The following is a 5,000-nucleotide window of genomic DNA, read 5'->3' on the forward strand; positions in this document are numbered from 1 at the left end:
AAGTCCGACATTTTTACCCGTCATATTTGGACAACCGTCCGTTGTGACTCCTGCCAGTCTGTCCCATTTCAGTCCCAGTTTGCCCATGCACACATTTACCTCCGTGAATAAATCGCTCCCTGTCGTCATCCCTTTCAGTGACTGCATTGCTGCCAGCTCCTCCACAATCTTAAAGTCCGTTATCCCAGTGTAGTGGAGTATGTGAGTGCTGTGTATAGTGTGTGAGTGTATAGTGTATATAGGATAGTGTGTGAGTGTATAGTGGAGTATATAGTGTGTATAGTGTGTGAGTGTATAGTGTGAATGTAGTGTATAGTGTGTATAGGATAGTGTGTGAGAGTATAGTGTGTATAGTGTGAGTGTATAGTGTGTGAGTGTACTGTATAGTGTAGTGTATAGTGTATAGTGTTTGAGTGTAGTGTATGTGTATAGTATAGTGTGTGAGTGTAGTGTATAGTGTGCATAGTGTGTGAGTGTAGTGTACAGTGTGTATTGTATAGTGTGTGAGTGTAGTGTATATTGAGTATAGTATAGTGCGTAGTGTGTGAGTGTAATGTAGAGTGTATAGTGTTGTGTGTGAGTGTAGTGTATAGTGTGTATGGTGTAGTGTATAGTGTGTGTAGTATAGTGTGTGAGTGTATAATGTGTATAGTGTAGTGTATAGTGTGCATGGTATAGTGTATGGTGTGTGAGTGCAGTGTATAGTGTATAATGTGTATACTGCATAGTGTGTGAGTGTAGTGTGTATAGTGTAGTGAGTGTATAGTGTGTGAGTGTAGAGTGTATAGTGTGTATAGTGTGCAGTGTGAGTGTAGTGTACAGTGTGTGACTGCTGTGTATAGTATTGTGTATAGTGTGTGAGTGTATAGTGTGTGAATGTAGTTCATAGTGTGTGAGAGTATAGTGTGTATAGTGTAGTGTGTAGCGTGTATAGTACAGTGTATAGTGTGCAAGTGTATGGTGTGAGTGTAGCGTACAGTGTGTGAGTGGAGTGTGTGAGTGTTGTGTATAGTATTGTGTATAGTGTGTGAGAGTATAGTGTGCACAGTGTAGTGTATAGCGTGTATAGTGTATAATGTGTATAGTATAGTGTATAGTGTGCGAGTGTATAGTGAGTGTAGTGTATAGTGTGTATAGGACAGTGTGTGAGTGTATAGTGTGTATAGTGTAGTGTATAGTGTGTATAGTATAGTGTATAGTGTGCGAGTGTAGTGTATATTGTGCATAGTATAGTGCATAGTGTGTGAGTGTAGTGTATAGTGTGTATTGTATAGTGTGTGTGAGTGTAGTGTAAAGTGTGTATACTGTAGTGTATAGTAAAGTGTGTGAGTGTATAGTGTGTATAGTGTAGTGTATAGTGTGCATAGTATAGTGTATGGTGTGTGAGAGCATTGTATAGTGTGTATAGTATAGTGTATAATGTGTATAGTATAGTGTATGGTGTGTGAGTGTGGAGTGTACAGTATAGTGTGTATAGTGTGCATAGTATATAGTGTGTGAGTGTAGTGTATGTGCATAGTGTGTGAGTGTGTATTGTGTTGTGTAGTGTGTGAGTGTAGTGTATAGTGTGTATAGTATAGTGTTTAGTGGTGAATGTAGTGTATATTGTGTAAGTGTAGTGTATAGTGTGGTGTATATAGTGTGTGAGTGTAGTGTATAGCGTGTATAGTAAATGGTGTGTGAATGTAGTGTGTGAGTGTATAGTGTGTGAGTGTAGTGTACAGTGTGTGAGTGGAGTGTGTGAGTGTTGTGTATAGTATTGTGTATAGTGTATAGTGTGCATAGTATATAGTGTGTGAGTGTAGCATATGAGTGTATAGTGTGTATAGTGTTGTGTAGTGTGCGAGTGTATAGTGTATGAGTGTAGTGTATAGTGTGGTGTATAGTGTGTGAGTGTGGTGTATAGTGTGGTGTATAGTGTGTGAGTGTAGTGTATAGTGTGGTGTATAGTGTGAGTAGTGTATAGTGTGAGTGTAGTGTATAGTGTGGTGTATAGTGTGTGAGTGTAGTGTATACTGTGGTGTAGAGTGTGTATAGTGTAGTATATAGTGTGTGTGTCGTGTATAGTGTGGTGCATAGTGTGTGAGTGTAGTGTATAGTGTGGTGTATAGTGTGTGAGTGTAGTGTATAGTGTGGTGTATTGTGTGTGTGTAGTGTATAGTGTGGTGTATAGTGTGTGAGTGTAGTGTATAGTGTGGTGTATAGTGTGTGAGTGTAATGTATAGTGTGGTGAAGTGTGTGTGAGTGTAGTGTATAGTGTGGTGAATAGTGTGTAAGTGTAGTGTATAGTGTGTGTGTGTGTAGTGTATAGTGTATGAGTGTAGTGTATAGTGTGGTGTATAGTGTGTATAGTGTAGTGTATAGAGTGGTGTATAGTGTGGTGTATAGTGTGTGAGTGTAATATATAGTGTGGTGAATAGTGTGTGAGTGTAGTGTATAGTGTAGTGTATAGTGTGTGAGTGTAGTGTATAGTGTGTGAGTGTAATGTATAGTGTGGTGTATAGTGTGTGAGTGTAGTGTATAGTGTGGTGAATAGTGTGTGAGTGTAATATATAGTGTGGTGTATAGTGTGTGAGTGTAATGTATAGTGTAGTGTATAGTGTGTGAGTGTAGTGTATACTGTGGTGTATAGTGTGAGAGTGTAGTGTATAGTGTGGTGTATAGTGTGTGAGTGTAGTGTATAGCATGTGTAGTGTATAGTGTGGTGTATTGTGTGTGAGTGTAGTGTATAGTGTGGTTTATAGTGTGTGAGTGTAGTGTATACTGTGGTGTATAGTGTGTGAGTGTAGTGTATAGTGTGTATAGTGTGGTGTATAGTGTGGTGAATAGTGTGTGAGTGTAATGTATAGTGTGGTGTATAGTGTGTGAGTGTAGTGCATAGTGTGGTGAATAGTGTGTGAGTGTAATATATAGTGTGGTGTATAGTGTGTGAGTGTAATGTATAGTGTAGTGTATAGTGTGTGAGTGTAGTGTATACTGTGGTGTATAGTGTGAGAGTGTAGTGTATAGTGTGGTGTATAGTGTGTGAGTGTAGTGTATAGTGTGGTGTATAGTGTGTGAGTGTAGTGTATAGTGTGGTGTATAGCGTGTGAGTGTAGTGTATAGTGTGGTGTATAGCGTGTGAGTGTAGTGTATAGTGTGGTGTATAGTGTGAGAGTGTAGTGTATAGTGTGGTGTATAGTGTGTGAGTGTAGTGTATAGTGTGGTGTATAGTGTGTGAGTGTAATGTATAGTGTGGTGAATAGTGTGTGAGTGTAATGTATAGTGTGGTGTATAGTGTGTGAGTGTAATGTATAGTGTGGTGTATAGTGTGTGAGTGTAATGTATAGTGTGGTGTATAGTGTGTGAGTGTAATGTATAGTGTGGTGTATAGTGTGTGAGTGTAGTGTATAGTGTGGTGTATAGCGTGTGAGTGTAGTGTATACTGTGGTGTATAGTGTGAGAGTGTAGTGTATAGTGTGGTGTATAGTGTGTGAGTGTAGTGTATAGTGTGGTGTATAGTGTGTGAGTGTAGTGTATAGTGTGTGTGTGAGTGTAGTGTATAGTGTGGTGTATAGTGTGTGAGTGTAGTGTATAGTGTGGTGTATAGTGTGTGAGTGTAATGTATAGTGTGGTGTATAGTGTGTGTGAGTGTAATGTATAGTGTGGTGAATAGTGTGTGTGTAGTGTATAGTGTATGAGTGTAGTGTATAGTGTGCTGTATAGTGTGTATAGTGTAGTGTATAGAGTGGTGTATAGTATGGTGTATAGTGTGTGAGTGTAGTGTATAGTGTGGTGAAGTGTGTGTGAGTGTAATGTATAGTGTGGTGAATAGTTTGTGAGTGTAGTGTATAGTGTAGTGTATAGTGTGTGAGTGTAGTGTATAGTGTGTGAGTGTAATGTATAGTGTGGTGCATAGTGTGTGAGTGTAGTATATAGTGTGGTGAATAGTGTGTGAGTGTAATGTATAGTGTGGTGTATAGTGTGTGAGTGTAATATATAGTGTGGTGTATAGTGTGTGAGTGTAATATATAGTGTGGTGTATAGTGTGTGAGTGTAATGTATAGTGTAGTGTATAGTGTGTGAGTGTAGTGTATACTGTGGTGTATAGTGTGAGAGTGTAGTGTATAGCATGTGTGGTGTATAGTGTGAGAGTGTAGTGTATAGTGTGGTTTATAGCGTGTGAGTGTAGTGTATAGTGTAGTGTATAGCGTGTGAGTGTAGTGTATAGTGTAGTGTATAGCGTGAGTGTAGTGTATAGTGTAGTGTATAGCGTGTGAGTGTAGTGTATAGTGTAGTGTATAGCGTGAGTGTAGTGTATATTGTGGTGTATAGTGTGTGAGTGTAGTGTATAGTGTAGTGTATAGCGTGTGAGTGTAGTGTATAGTGTAGTGTATAGCGTGTGAGTGTAGTGTATAGTGTTGTGTATAGCGTGTGAGTGTAGTGTATAGTGTGGTGTATAGCGTGTGAGTGTAGTGTATAGTGTGTGAGTGTAGTGTATAGTGTGGTGAATAGTGTGTGAGTGTAATGTATAGTGTGGTGAATAGTGTGTGAGTGTAATGTATAGTGTGGTGTATAGTGTGTGAGTGTAGTGTATAGTGTTGTGTATAGTGTGTAAGTGTTGTGTATAGTGTGGTGTATAGTGTGTGAGTGTAGTGTATAGTGTGGTGAATAGTGTGTGAGTGTAATGTATAGTGTGGTGAATAGTGTGTGAGTGTAATGTATAGTGTGGTGTATAGTGTGTGAGTGTAGTGTATAGTGTTGTGTATAGTGTGTAAGTGTAGTGTATAGTGTGGTGTATAGTGTGTGAGTGTAGTGTATAGTGTGGTGAATAGTGTGTGAGTGTAATGTATAGTGTGGTGAATAGTGTGTGAGTGTAATGTATAGTGTGGTGTATAGTGTGTGAGTGTAGTGTATAGTGTTGTGTATAGTGTGTAAGTGTAGTGTATAGTGTGGTGTATAGTGTGTGAGTGTAGTGTATAGTGTGGTGTATAGTGTGTGAGTGTAGTGTATAGTGTGGT

The sequence above is a fragment of the Neoarius graeffei genome, chromosome 23 (assembly GCF_027579695.1).
Source record: "Neoarius graeffei isolate fNeoGra1 chromosome 23, fNeoGra1.pri, whole genome shotgun sequence".
In the NCBI taxonomy this organism is placed as follows: Eukaryota; Metazoa; Chordata; class Actinopteri; order Siluriformes; family Ariidae; genus Neoarius; species Neoarius graeffei.